The sequence below is a fragment of the Sycon ciliatum genome, chromosome 7 (genome assembly GCF_964019385.1).
Source record: "Sycon ciliatum chromosome 7, ocSycCili1.1, whole genome shotgun sequence".
Classification (NCBI taxonomy): domain Eukaryota; kingdom Metazoa; phylum Porifera; class Calcarea; order Leucosolenida; family Sycettidae; genus Sycon; species Sycon ciliatum.
In genome coordinates, this window is record NC_088649.1 from 5,690,105 (window position 1) to 5,706,043 (window position 15,939).

At 46.7% G+C, this 15,939-nt stretch overlaps 1 long non-coding RNA gene across 1 annotated transcript; it reads right to left on the bottom strand.

Moving 5' to 3' along the window:
* Positions 1 to 1,300: 1,300 nt before the first annotated feature.
* LOC135820823 (uncharacterized) lies at positions 1,301 to 11,953 on the bottom strand. The gene is made up of 3 exons (XR_010554211.1): positions 11,865 to 11,953; positions 5,309 to 5,339; positions 1,301 to 3,087 (listed from the first exon to the last, which is right to left on the bottom strand). It is a non-coding gene; the product is annotated as an uncharacterized LOC135820823 (long non-coding RNA).
* Between the last annotated feature and the right edge of the window lie 3,986 nt (positions 11,954 to 15,939).

Sequence of the window (15,939 nt, forward strand, 5' to 3'; positions counted from 1 at the left end):
CGTCTGAGTCCATAATAATGAGACTTTGGGTATAAGGACAATTCGCGAATAATGACACTTTTCTGATGTCCCGCTGAGTATCGTTATACGCAAAGTTGACTGTACACTCCCTGTGCGGCCGCGTGGTTCAAATTACATGTACAGGTCCTAGCCCCCCCCCCCCCCCCCCCCATCCTCATCATCTTTCGATCTCGTGATCTTTTGGCAGTTTTGTTCCTTCCTGTTCCCCGTCAACCCTATTCTCATTGAAATTGTTCTAACTGTGTGAGCTGCAGAAAAGGCGAGTCATATTTCTCTTATCCGGACCTGGAATTACAGACACCTCGGTCTACCGAGCACCCTGTTAGTTGTCATGACTAATGCTGTATAAGTAGTTTTAAAAGTGCCAATTTCAAAACTGTTACTATGGGAACTACCTGCTAGTGTCCTGGACATGGAAATCCGGTCGCACGTCTAGCGGCCCCAAGGCGCGGGCCATGCAGCCGTGTGAAGCGGTACACACATCCATGTACATGTGTGCGCTGCAGCGCGCTGGTCGCATCGGATCAACATGATTGTGCACTGCATTCAACGTTCTGTACATGTACGCGCGGAGGGCGCTGGCCCCGGTCATTCGACTGGATTTCCATGTGCGCGACAGTAGTATTGCCCTCCAACAGGTCATGCGAATCAGCTTACCGGAACACCGTTCAAATTACTTTGGCACAATTAAAGCTCGTGCAGGTGACGCCATTCCTCTCGAATATACAATGTAGGCCACGGTGTGGATTCGTGTCCAATGCGTTTGGAGAAAATATACATGCACCCTGGTAGTCTGCCACGTTCTATTTCTCTGCATTTCTCCGGGGCCGGAAGGGTATGACACTTGTAAAAAAAGTATTACCCTACTAGCATGCTCCCCCCTGTATTCCAGGTCTGGTCAAGGACCTTGGACCCTTACAACAGTTGTAGGGGTATTACCCTACCAACATGCCCCCTCCCCCTGTATTCCAGGTCAGTTCAAGGATCTTGCACCCTACAACAGTTGTAGGTGTGGGATTCCAGACTGTCGCTATCGAGGCTTACATGCATATCATGCAGTAGCGCCAGTGTAATCCAATCTGACATGCATGCGCCCACTATGATGCCTGCCAAAGTCCCAGCATAACCCATTCCTACATGCACGCAAAGGCACTGCACATTCTGAGTCGTCTATTCCTGCGAGTTGCCATGCTGGTTGTACTGATGACAATGGTCACGTGACATGACAATGGTCACATGACATGACAATGGTCACATGACATGACAATGGTCACATGACAATGGTCACATGACATAACAAGTATCAACACCGGTAGGTTATCACCATCATCATCGTGATAATCAAAAGTCCATAGCTCTAAGACCGGCATACCCCGGCCGGGGGTGCCAAAGAACAAGACGTGTAAGCGGCACTATAGAAAACATAGCAGTAAAACATTCCAATGGTCGATGCAATGGATGGAATACACTGAGCACTATTCGAGCGCTATTCGAGCACTATTCGAGCGCTATCTGAGCACTATTTGAGCAAGTGAATATGATGCAGAGTAGCACACAGGCGAATGTAGAGTTCATTGAAAGACAACACACTTCTGAAGTATTATGCTGGCAATGAACAGAGGCAACGGCAGGCTGCTGTTCGTCCACATTCGACAAGTTTAATACGGCTTATGCACAGCAGGCAAAGAGCATACTGCATCAACAAACAGCAGTTAATGATAGACATGCAAGGCAAGCGGCATTGAGAGATCATAAAAAAATAAAGAAAGAAGAAGCCCCTGAGAGGCTACGCACCTGCCCGGTGGAGATGGTACAGCCATACATGTACAGTACAAAGCATTCGAAGCTGACGGAAACCATCCGCCGTGGACAGCCGCGTGGCGGCTCATTCCTAGAAGAAAAAAACTTTATAAAAAGAATACAACGGTTGTCTGTAAGACTGAAACCATCGACGGGTTCTAAAACATGCATAATAATAGGTACTACAGTTTGCATGTCACTCATGGAAGGATCCATGGTATTTGTCAATGAAATCCAGGCAGAAGAGCCAACAAAAAGCATCATGCATGAATTACAATATTTTTTTAAACGGAAATGGTTGTTCAGATGCCAGGGCAATGTTGCGGCATCATAGAATGGTTGTTCAGGTGCCAGGGCAATGTTGCGGCATCATAGAAAGAAACGTATGGGGACACAATAAGAAAGCCATGTAGTCAGGATATACGTTAGGCAAAAAAACAAACACAAAAATTATTTTTGATCGACTGAGGCCCATCCAGTCTGCTGAGATCACATTTAAATTGTCCGAGGCAAGTTCAGTATGTTGAATATGCGCCTACACCAGTGTCTATGGTGCAGTGGAGCCCATCATAGGCGCATTGCATGCATGACATACTGCATGCCATTACCAGCGCCAACGGGTGAAGGACACTGGAAATCTCGGAAGAAATGTCCCATCGTCATGGGCAGTCTTTTACAAGAGCTTCTCTCTCTCTCTCCGTGTGGCTCTGATTGCTCAAGTCTGTGGCCACGATCAAAGATATTCTTTTTTTCACGTTTTCTGTTTTTCGTCAATCAAGGATCTTCTTTTTCACGTTTTCTGTTTTTCTTGAATCAAGGATAGTCTTTTTTCTCGTTTTCTGTTTTCTTCGATCAACTGTACCCAAGTATTACTTACAGGGGATACTGGTGTCAAGCGTGTTCGCAGAGTGGAACACTAGTTCAAGGGACCTTCGGTATACTGTCATGGTGATGAGTACATTACAAACGTCAGCGTTTGTAATGCTCACAGTAGCTTCGCTTGCCGGCCCAGTGCAAGCGAAGCCGGAACGGGCACCGGTCGACCTATGCCGTCGCGGTTCACTAAGTACATGGTCCACGCCTCGCTCTGCCCGAGCGCATACGTCCCTCCACCTCCTCCTCCGGCGCCGCCGCCGCCTTTCTTTCTTCCCCGCCGCTTGCCCGACGATCCAGAGACACCACCCACAACACATTTTTCGATCCTTCTTGCTTGAAGTTGGGCTTGCACATACTCATAGAGCTGAGCTTGGGCGAGGTAATGGAACCCTGTAAGTTTGATGGGCATAACAAAGGTAGACGATAACGCAATCTCAATACATAGGCAACAATAATAGAACCCAGCCGGAAAAGACTACGAAAACGTCCGTTCATCCGAAGGTTATACTATAACTAAATTCCCAAGTTTCTGTATTCCTGAAACGGATTGAACATTCCGGCAATGTTGTACATGACTGCTCTATGGCAGTACGGGCGCATGTTTGTCGTGCAGTACAGTGCTCAACGTCAGCAATGGACACCCAGCACCCTAAAGTCCATAATTATAAAGATGCAAAACCGATAAGCGTCAAATTTGAGAAAATCAGAATCTCAGCTCAGTGTAATCAAATGGTCTAGGGGCACCACCAGACAAAAATTTCACATTCAAAATCTGACTAGAACCATTTCCAAAGTGGAACCCAAATATGGCTTTAGATACAGACTGCACATAAATGAATCCATTTTTGGCCATTATCCAGAAAGTGATGAAATGGATTTAGTGGGTTTCGCATGCCAGCTCTTCAATTGCACAGAACATCACAAGGTTAGGGTGCCGGTTTTCGGATGAATGGACTGTTGGAGCATGGGCAAGAGCATGGGTAGGAGAAGGGGCCCTTGGGGTTTCCTCTTTTGCATGGGTTTTGATCTTTCCTTCTCAGGTCCTCGGAAGAATAAGCAAATCTTCTTCTCTTCGGCAAATGTTTGCTCACAGGATCTCTGACAACTCTCTGACTAACTTGGATGTTCCTACATGGAGCTCACATCAGCAGCTGGACACTTGACTGACTCGTGACTGCTGTCCCCAGAACATGACTAGCACGTTGAACCTTCCACTAGCTAGGCAAACCCTCATGAAAGCACCACTCCCTGCTCAATAAACAGTGTTTCCGGGAATTCACCCCTCATCAGTTGAGCTTGAGTAGGCTAATGAAATTCCATCATATGAGGGGCATGTTCATGTTTGAGAAGCCAATTTTCAGTCTTCCATGGAAGTTTGCAGGGAACGGTACTTTCTTCCAGGTTTGCTAAGCCAATAATAGGGTCGATGGACTTCTCATGTGCTCCAGTTGGCAGTCGTCAACCAGTCAAGTGTCACGTCAAGTCGGCAGGAAAAGCGCGAGCTCCCATGCAGGAAGCAACACGCACGTTTTCTTATCTCACGTCATAATGCCTTAAGGGGAAGTCTGGTCTAAAATCCAAGTGTCATCACTTGCAGGGTTCTGCGCCCTGTGCCAAATGGTGTTGGTCCGAGGAAGCTTCGACACTCCGATCCTCCTATGCCCCAATTGAATTTGTGCACCTCCACCAAATTGGGAGGAGTGCACCCTACTGGATAGGCATTTGGATGGAAGATTTCATTCGACATGTCATCTCGTTCTCATGCTCAAAGAAGCACGGATGACAATGGACTTTGCAGAACCTGTAGTCCTCAGGGCCCAGAATCCGATGGTGATGGTCCGAGAAGTGGACTGCGATGCATCTTTCATTCCTTACTCCTAAGAGTTATCCGTCATTATCGGAGTGCAAGCTTGATACAGTTTTAGGTCTCACTTTGTTTGGTTCATTTGTTCACAAACGATTAGTTACTTGCATATTTCTCATCAGTACAATATCACCTCCTGAAGAGTGTTGTACAAAAACTAGTTCAGGATTTTGTTCATTGTTGTTGATCATGAGCTTCCTTTTCACACGAAGGACAAACAAAGAGGAAGAACTGCCATCTGTCCCTTTTTCCCTGTTTGGGACAATGGAGAGCCGAAATACTGAAATTTCCCCATTTACTCCCATACAAAGTCTATCTCTCTGACGTCATAAATTCGGCCTGGTCTGGGCAAGTTAATGACGTCATCATGTCACCAAATTTAGTGCAAACTTCAAGCGTGTATAACTCGGGAGCGACTGCTCCAATCAACCTGGGACTTTCACCATTGGAATCAGTGCAATTTTCGCTACGGGTTGTGAAGTTTCCATATTAGGGTGAACTTCCCCTAATTGCCCTTGCCTTTACATGCATTTGCTGTCAAAGCTGAATATGGTAAGATATCTGGGGAAAAAAACCTCTGAAGTACTTGGGCTGTATCACGTCACGTCCTAACAGCTGAAACTAATTTCGGAACTGTCTCACTCATCCATGAAATTGAGCCCCCGCTGCCTTCCCATACCCCACACATGTAATTGGAAACAAGCACCAAGGAGTGTCTGAATGATTTTAAAGAAATACTCAACTTACTGGCCAGGGTAATTTCCTTCAATTCCTGACGCTGCGCACAACACCATAACAATGATATGAAATGATGATAAGCAAAATGAGATTTCAAGTAGGCATTGAATTCTATCAGGCAGCTCTTTTGATCACAAAGACCTAATTAGCAAAGTTCAGAAAATGAATGGCTGGAAGGTATAGATAATCACTTATGAATAATTGAATATCCATAACAACTCATTTGATCTGTGCTGAGCTGCGTTGAGGGTGTCACTGTACAATGCCACTTATTTGCATTTGCTGCCACAGCTGATACACGTAAAAAATCCTCAATACTCTCCAGCCCCAATGCAGCGTTTTCTTTCCACTTGCAAACACCTCCATCCCTGAACATGCTCCCAGCTGCACGACAAGAATAAAGTACTCCCAATATTTCGTCCAAGAATAGTATCAAGTGCGGAAATGCTCAAGTTGAGATGCATGTATGAGACAATCCAGTTCTCTCAGGCCATCCGCAATTCGTCGACACCAGAAGCCGAAGACAGGCGCATGTCGATAATCAAAGAGCTACTCAAGAAAAATGACAATCCACGAACCGCGATAAAGGCAGCAAGGCAAGTAGCTAAGGAGAAGTGACAATGGCAAGATCATCTCCCGGCTCAATGGGAACATTAGCATCACAACAAACATAGACACGACCCGGAGTTCAAGTCAGTCATCAAGCTGGCCTTCATCAGCGACTCACTTGACGCTAGTGTCTCACGACGTGGTCGTAAGTTCAGTCTGCAAGTTCATGTTGTCTTTGGGTCTGGTCCTTCTTTGAAAGGATTTGTTCTTTATATGTCATGCTTGCCTCTCCCCCCCCCCCCCCCCCCCCCCCCACCAACCTCCTTATCATGGCCCTGAAGATGCCCAATGGTTGAAATATTGGCAATAATTTAGTCTTGCCGTGCAGCTTGGAGCCTATCCGGGGACGGATGTGTTTACAACTTGAAACTAACACAGACGATTCATAACTTTCTTTTCATTTGAGGGAGGGGGGGGGGGGGGTGTAAGCACGATGTACTATAATGCTTGTCAATGGAATTCATCCTACTGAAAACTAGCGCTAGGTACTAGAAGGCCCTGGCAATGTTGTGCGGCCAGACTGGGTGCTAGATTGTGCCTCTGCTATGTACATATACACTGGGACAATTTTGCCATGGCAGCACTGTACTTATAACAAACCACCAGTACCCTCATCAGTCACTGACTTCACTCAAGAGCGAAACAGCTCTCTGGACGGTATGCAACATACAACCAAGAACAGATTTCCTCGGCTGGAGACACCCGCAGCGATGGATTGGGGCGGGGGGTATGCACAATGAACTACAGTGCTTGTCAATGGAATTCATCCTACTGAAAACCAGTGCCGGGTACTACAAAGCCCTGGCAATGTTGTGCGGCCAGGCTGTGAGCTACATTGTGCCTCTGCTATATACATATACACTGGGACAATTTTGACATGGCAGCACTGTACTTAGAACAAACCACCAGTACCCTCATCAATCACTGACTTCACTCAAGTACCTGTCCTTAAAACAAGAACAGCTGAAGACGTTGTTAATGGTAAATTATCATCCGCTTCTATAAAATCCAGATCCTACAGTGCGTTTTTTTATAATAGACTCTGAAATCCTTGAGAACGTACTCAAGGCCACTTTTGAGAAAATGTCATGCGAGTTCCGTCACGAAAATCTGCTCGCGAAATTCGAAAACCAGGTGTGACTCGTGGCATTTCGCCATTTTGTTCAGAGTGTCCTTCGAGCTCCTCGTGGCCGGAGGAATCATTTTGTTGCTGACTGCTCTGTGGCCCTATTTTGCTTTTTCTCGAGTGTCTTTTCGTTCGTGGCAACTTACTTGTTCTCTCGACATGCCACATATAACAAAGCGCGAACGGGCCATGGTAGAATCTACATGGTGGTGTCTGTTTTACAATTTTTGCGAAGACGAGGAGAACAGTGGCTAGGGCATCGAATTGGTCCCAAGTATTCCATTCGTCATGCTGCTGTTGCGTGTGGCGTCAGCATTTCCACTATGAACAGATGTACCAGGGATGCTGACGGTGAAAATCAGCGTGCTGGATTGGCCTTGTCTGTCTCCAGTGATGAAGGTAACGAGAGTGACAATCCCCAATGTGAGACTCGTGCCATAAAACCACTCAACCCTGACGGATTTGCTTTGGACTGTATAAGAAGTAATTTACGGATTCTATGCTGCGAAGGAGCACCCAACACTGGACAAAGTTCCTGCTCGCTGCATAGAAAGCATCGACGATTTTCCAGACATGAGCAAAACTAGCTCTTGGAAAATGTTGCGTTTCATGGGATTCCAGTGTTGCAAGACCAGAGGTATCACACACATGATGATGGAACGGCACGGGATTGTGTCATGGCGGCATCGCTACCTGTGAGACATACCTGGATGACATGTGGGTCAATGCGCGTCACACAGTTACTAGGAGGTGGTCCGACAATGGTGACAGGAGTGTATAGGCAAGCAACCAAATGAAGCACCATCAGGTAAAGGCAAGCGCTTTATTGTTCTGCATACTGGTGGACGGGATGGATTCGTGAAAAACTGCGCCGATGTGTTCGTGACTGGAGACCGACGAGGCCGACGCCAACGATGATATACGCCGTCGGCTGTCCTAGCACATCTGTTCACTGTGTAATACTGTCGTCACAAGTGCAACACAAAACACGGAATTATTGGGGCCGTTTCGACGCTCGCTGGTCTTCTACTATTCGCAGATGTTGAACCAGACACAACTGTGACCTATTTGCATTGTGTGTGTGTGTGTGTGTGTGTGTGTGTGTGTGTAACAGTTTTCCCCTGTTCTCTATAACTTTACACTCCCTCGCACCTCATGCGTCTTACGCCTGTCTATTAGCACCTTCATTGGCGCCATTGCCACATGTATACTATCACATTTTGCATATAACTGGTCGAGGCGCGCTCAACCAGGCCTCTTACTTTTCAAGTTTGATTAAACCTGTTACACTGGTAGCAGAGGATGGTTCCTACTCTGCTTTTGGCAGGTGTTCTGGTCGCTCTGCTTACGCTCCTCGTACTCGTCGTTCGGCTGATAAACGATATCAAGACCGCTCAGCGCGTTAGCCAAGGAAACCGAACGATACATCCGAACTCGGAACCGTGGGAGCCAACACCCCGCCTTACGAAAGAGCCGCCTGTGTTTGGAGGAGATTCCGCTACATTCAAAGAATGGACGTTTGCAATGGACATGGCCCTACGGTCGTTGGCGCTCCCAAATGCGGCACAGAGGGTCGACTACGCGGCAGGATTTTTGACTGGAAAAGCTCGTCTTTGGTTGATAGCGGCATTGGAAGCTAACCAAGTGTTTTCCGACTGGCCTGCTCTGAAAGCGGCACTTGGCGATGTGTACGGACCACGGCACAACGAGGAAACATCGCGTATGGGACTAATTTCCGCAGCGCAGCGCGGGTCGCTGGACGCATACATTGCTGCTTTCACTCGCCTCAGCCTGCAAGTGCCGGAAATCGACCACCACACCAGAGCGCTGCTGTTCGTCAGGGGTCTAGTGCCGCACATCCAGCGACAGGTCATGCGTGAGCATCCACGTACCCTGGAGCAAGCTGTCATGGCAGCAAACACCGTGGAGCAGTCGTCAGGGCCACCGGCGTCGGGGCCACCAGCCAGTAGAGAGTCGCGTTCCGTGCCCAGCTTCCGTGGTCAGGGCCTCCGCAAGCTGACGGACCAAGAGCGTGTCCAACTGCGAGCAATGGGACACTGCTTTGCTTGCAGGAAGCCAGGCCACCTCGCTAAAGACTGTACTGAGGGTGGACAGCGCTACCCAAACGCTGGTCGCCAGTAAGAAAGGGGGTGCGCTTACTGGCGACGACCCAAGCACCCACGCCGGTACCAGTCGCTAACCGGTTCGGAGCTCTGGAGGTTGAAGACGTTGCTCTCCAGGAACCTACGGAGCCGGAGACACCCATAGCTGTAGGAAATTGTCCCGTTGCAGAAAGGTGTCATGTCAGCAACGTCAGCGTCGGCAATGAACCTGAACACGACCTACTGCGCATACAGGGAAAGATCGGCGGTCGCCGTGCAGTGATGCTGATAGATTCCGGTTCGACGCATGACTTCATTGCAGACAGTTTTGTTCGAAAGCATCATCTTGACACGGATGCAAGCTCAGCAGTGCTGAGCGTAACATTGGCGGACGGCTCGACCAGCGAGGTCCCGCAGATTTCCACACGCACGCTAAGGGTGACAGTCGGGGGCTTCAGTGAGGAACAGCACTTTACTGTGTACCCCCTGACTCGCTACGACGCTATTCTTGGCAAGCCGTGGCTTACAAGGAACAACCCCAGCATCAACTTCCGTACGAACGAAGTTCAGTTGGACGGTGAGCCCTTTGTTGCCAAATTGCCTTCAGCTAACCCGCCGACAGCCGACCGGCCATCTGTGGAAAGCATGTTTATCAGTGGCCGACAAGCTCGTCATGCCCTGAGGAGTGGAGCCGAGGGGTTTCTTGCATGGGTCACTGCTGCAAACGAGGAGAATCGTTCCGGGCCACAACTCCAGGAATCAGAGCAACAAGACATCCAGAACCTGCTCAAGAGGTACCAGGATTTATTTCCAGACGAGCTGCCGAATGAGCTTCCACCGAAGAGACCAGTCGACCATGAAATCCAGATAGAAGATGGAGCCAGACCACCGTCTCGACCCGCCTACCGCCTGCCGAAACCAGAAATGGACGAGCTCCAGTCACAGCTGTCAGAATTACTTGAGAAGGGATTCATTGAGCCAAAGCGCCACCCGACTTCCTCAACCCTATTCAGGGAGGCAGAGATTCAGCTGATTGGTTGCAAGCAAGACAAGACGCGGTCAAGATCTCACAAGATGCGCTAGTGGCAGCTCAAGCTCGTCAGGCCTTCTATGCAGATCGGACAAGGGTCGAGGGAAAGCTGAAGGTGGGAGATTTGGTAATGGTCTACCGGGATTTCCTCCTGACTCCTGAAGCTCGGGACCGACCATCCCATAAATTACGCCCCAAGTGGTTTGGCCCCTTTCCTATAACCCATGTGGTCGGCCCGAATGCCTACAAGCTCAAGTTGCCTCATACCAGCCGCTGTCACCCGGTATTTAATGTGTCGGCACTCCGTGCCTACGAGAAGAACGCTATTCCTAATAGGAGACAGCCTACGCCTCCGCCTATCACGGACCTTGATGGTCATGCCCGCTATGTGGTGGAGAACATTCTCAGTCACCGCCGCCGGCAGAATCAGCTTCAGTACCTAGTCAAGTGGCAAGGCTACTCTGATGCCACTTGGGAGCCGGAACATTATTTGTTAGATGAATCTGGTAATGACATTGTTCCACTTCAGAAGTACAAAACCTTGGCTTCTGCCCGCTGAGTTTTGCAGTTGAACTTCTAGTTTCACCTTACACATTTGTTGAGCTTATTACACTTTATTTGCATGGAGTTTCAGTCGTCTTATTGTGTTACTTCAGTGCGAAGCCTTTTTTCGTCTCGCACGTGTTTGCGCTTATTGTACTCTATTCCACTTGAGCATTTGGGAACTTATAAGCTCCTTCCTCTCCATAGGAGGGGGATGATGTAACAGTTTTCCCCTGTTCTCTATAACTTTACACTCCCTCGCACCTCATGCGTCTTACGCCTGTCTATTAGCACCTTCATTGGCGCCATTGCCACATGTATACTATCACATTTTGCATATAACTGGTCGAGGCGCGCTCAACCAGGCCTCTTACTTTTCAAGTTTGATTAAACCTGTTACAGTGTGTGTGTGTGTGTGTGTGTGTGTTTGTAAAACCGCTCATGTATTGCTTCCTTTTAGTCTCTTTATGGGTGCTGTGTGAATTGCCCTTGTGATTTGTTGTGGTGTTTGAATTTTCACTGCATTCTTTCAGGGATCGAGGGAAGTTTCCTACATGCATGCTGGAATGTTTTGATTTATTGAGCTAATTGCAATACAGCATTTGAATTATTCAGTACAGGTTGCCACAGTAAGTCGTGAAAAGCCACGACTCCCTGGTTTCCTACAAAGGTTAGGACAACTGCAGACAGCAGTGCACAACTGCACAGTCTACTTGTAGTCATGTACGTGTACATGCATGCGCTGTACCAAAAAAGAGGAGAAAAAAAGAATCAGGATGAACTGTACTGGATTCGAACTCTGGCGGACACCATGCACGTGATGAGCTTTCCTGGCTAAAACTTTCGTTTTAAAATCAAAATCCACTGAAAACCATTTAAAACCGGATTTTCAGCCCAAACCCGTCCGAATATCTAACTTTGACAATTATTATTATTCCGATTCCCAAACTTAATTTTCTTCGATCCAAGACCCACACAAACGCAGCTGTGAAAAAAAAATTTCAAAATTAATTTGGAATGAGAACAAACTAAAAAATCAAAATCGACAAATGTCTGTTTTAAAAAACGCACTGTAGGGTTACAAAATTGATTGATTGGGCACAACACCGGCATATTGCACGGTAAATACACAGAACAGCTACCAAAGGTACTTACGAAAGACGCCATCTGCAAAGAGGCCAACGTCAAGTATAGAACAATATGTCTCGGTCAAATAGCACACAAACACACACACACGAACGCATGCATGCACACAAATATACACAAAAGATTAAGCAAAAGTGTTGAAAACCGGCAGCCATAGCGATGTGACAACGTTCGTTCATTTCACCGCGTCGTCACGTTTCTACTGAACCAGTATTTTCAATATATCATCAAGTTATGCATGTATGTGTTGCAACGCTAGTGCGAACTTCTAATCAATTGTCTTCTTCATGCAAGTGGTTAAATTCTAGCGCCATGGGTATGCATGTCGCACCAGCACTGTGCATTTTGTCATTACCCTTAGAACTTTCGTCACCATCACCTTCTTTGGGTATGCCACTTTTCTCTGTAGAAAGTGCACAACTGTGTGTATTCATTCCTTTATTTACTATTCATTCATTATACATCCACTGAGGAGGTCTGGATGAGCGAAACAGCTCTCTGGAGGGTGGGCAACCTACATCCAAGAACGGACGTCCTCGCCTGGAGACACCAGCAGCGATGAATGGGGGGGGGGGGGCAACACAATAATTATACAACCGTGCTTGTCGATGGAATTCATCCTTAGTACTGGAAACTAGTTCTTGGTACTACAATGCCTTGGCAATGGTACAGCCAGGCAGTGTGTTAGATTGTGCCTCTGCTATAATTATACATATACACTGGGACAATTTTGACGGGACACCACTGTACTACCCCCAGTACCCTCATCAATCACTGACTTCACTCAAGGCCCTTTGGAGTCCATAACTTTTTTGCTTCCGCAGAATTTGTGGAAGTCACGAAAATGCGCACTCGATTTCCAACATAACTTTGGTTCCACTTCACCGATTTTGAAGATCTTCAGCTCGTTGGAAAGCGCTTGCTGGGAGAAATACAATGAGCCCAAACTCACCAAGAGCACTACTCATTGTCCGCCCCAACGCGCTCCAAACGCGAGTCCAGCTCCAGATCCGACACGAAATCGGTATCCTGCAGCCATTTCACTGAATCTAGCTCGGAACTGTTCAAATTTTTCGAGTAGTAGCTTACCTTGCCGTGACTTTCGCCGCGCCGGTCCTGGCACGTGCAGCCTGTCGTGAATCTGGGAAAATCCCTTTTTCCACGCACTGCTGACTCGCAGCACGCAGCGCAGAAAATTCAAAATGTTCGATCGCTCGCCGCTCACTCAAACTTTATCGGAGAGACTTCGGAGCTGTTCGAGGCAATAGCTGAGAGTTTTCTCTACCATCTAGATCCTTCGATTGTTGAATTTGGGAAATATTTGGCCGAGAACCGAAAGTTTGACTGCGCCCACATGCATACAAAATGCCCATGGTTCTAAATCAAACCATGGACGCCAAAGGGTTAAAAGCACTTAGACATTATGGGCAGTAGTCGACTTGGGGCCTTTCTTGTGTACCGGTACGACATTGGCAACTTTCCACATGGCAGGTTGATTTAGAAAAGCGATCCTGTCAGCTTTTCTATTATTGTGTTCACATGGCAGAAAAAACGACATCGCTATGCTACGTAAGTAACTACGTAAGGACTTAGGTGCTCGGTATTTCACTTAGGCTACGTAAGTCTCTACGTAACGTGCTCGGTATTAGATCTACCAACGCGTGGTAGCCGTGTGCTGTGCACGTGCACGGCAGACATTGTGTTCAGTGCATGCAGTCCGCGGATCCGTGTTCGGATGTGCATTAGGCCTAGCCCAAATTTGCTCGGGGCGCTTCGATATTTTGCCGGCAAATTTTGCCCGATCACCTTCCATATTTTGCTCGGCATTGCCCTTCGTTTCCGATATTTTGCTCCATTTTGTTCCTGCTTTGTGGCAAAAATGGCTTCGAATGAACCGTCTACTTTGGTAAAAGTGGATGGTGACTCTGATGAGGAAAGCAAAACTTATAATGGTGTTAGTATTACGGATTTTGTAGCATGATTTCAAATTTATGTACCCCTGACAACCTGCACGAGCTATTTCAGCTTGACGTTGGCCCAATGAAACCAAAGAAATTTGAATAAAATTGCCAAAACACACCCGGATCCTCTGTAAATTCGATATTTTGCTCGGAATTTGCCAGCAATTTCTTTTCGTGGGAAATTTCGATATTTTGCTGGAAGCATTGCCGGCAAATTTGGGCTAGGCCTAATGTGCATGCGCGAGGAACTTCCTTCTTTGGAACTGCTTCTTGCATGAGCTGTTTCGGATATTTCGTCTCATGGCCTGGCTTATTTCGTTTCGGCGCTGCTGAGACCTCCTTTCGCGGAATATTACTCAATGACAGGTGAGTTGACCAGTTGCCTTTGATTCATTTGCTTGTGTTGACTCTTTCATTCAGGAAAAGTGTGCTGATTTTGGGGCGGAATGCAATAAATAATGGAAAAGTTGACAGGATCTCTTTTCTAAATTTTGCTTTTCTGCTGCCGAGCTGCGAGGCCTCCTTTTACGGAATACTCGATGACAGGTGATCTCTAAGTTGACCGGTTTCCTTCGATTCATTTGCTTATGTTCACCTTTCATTTACGGAAACGTGTGCTGATTTTATTCGGATTTAGATCCATTTTTATCTCTTTGCCCTTGTCTACAGTGTGCGAAGAACGCGAGTTCAACTTCTTGACGGTAAGGCTTATGTTAGATGTGTTGTCGAAATACTCATATTCATTGTACATTGGTACGTTACAAGTAAGGCACTGGTCAGTGGCATACTATCGTTGGCAGTTCCCAATCTGGAGGGAAAGGTTCAAGTACCAATTGACAGAGTTTGCAAAATAAATTCGCATATCAGGGGAAATCTCTATTGTGGAGAGGTTCAGTAATTTGTTTGTTTCATACGAAACAAGCCAATGGGTGCAGTCTCGTCTCGTGAAAATCTCGTACTTGTATGATTGGATTTGTTTACTCAAGTCTGGGCTGTTTGATTTGTGAGTACCGCCGAGATTGCACTGCCCCAAATAAAGTTTCGTGCCGCCAAAGCAAGAATTACGATCTGTAATCTGTTTGTAGTACCTGTAAGAATGTGGAGTACATGTATCGTACTTTCTCTGTTGCTGTTTCAGTTGCCGTCATGTTGCTAAAAAAAGATTTAGTAGAGAGGTTCTGCAAAACGAAAATTCGAACAAAGTTTCGCGACAGTCCTTGCGAAAGTGTGTGCGAATTTTTGCACGAACTTTGCGTTCTGCACATTTTCGTAGTTTGCGCGGGCCAAGTGCACGTACACCATGACCCGATCTCACGAAATTTCCTATGACAGTTCATTTCGCGTTCCCTGCAAGTTTCGCGTCCAAAGGTGCGAAGTTTCGCACTTCATGATGTAGAGCGAAAGTTTGTACGCATTTTCGTTTTGCAGAATCTCTCTAGTGACTCAATTGTTTCATACGAGACGAGTCAATGAGTAGAATCTTAGAATCTTTCGCTGTAGAAGAAATCTATTCGTATGTCTATTGGAGATATAATTGTATTCTCTGGTTATAAAATAGGTTAAGCTCACAGAATAAATACCATCGGTCCCTTGGTGTTCGTCCTAAAGAGGTTCGACTGGATATCATTCATACTTACTAAAAGATATGTAAGATTTTATTATTGTGGAGTGCCTTGTTTATCTCTCAGTACCTCCAACCATAGCCTTGCCCCTTTTATCCTCAGGATCAGTGTAGTTGTTGGAACGAGGTTTCGGACTCAGCAATGTATTCGTTTACATTTTAATACATGTTTATTGTTCCTCCTTTGCTGTGTTGTTTTAGACAATCGTGGACTAACAGTTTGAAGTCATTGAACTACTTCCAAAAGTTATATCGACATCAACAGGATTACGATTTCAGTTTCAATATGATGCTGGATGACCTTATCACGATAACCCATGACTATAAGCCATTATAAACACAGAATCAACAAAAACATCTGCGACACGCACCTGGCGCATGGCTACATTTCTCAAATAAATCTGATTGAGGGTGGAGAAATCTGAAATATCTGAAAGGCAAGACAATTTTATGACAGAGTCATGAAATTCTGCAACAGCAACATGCACAGAATGACCTCCGT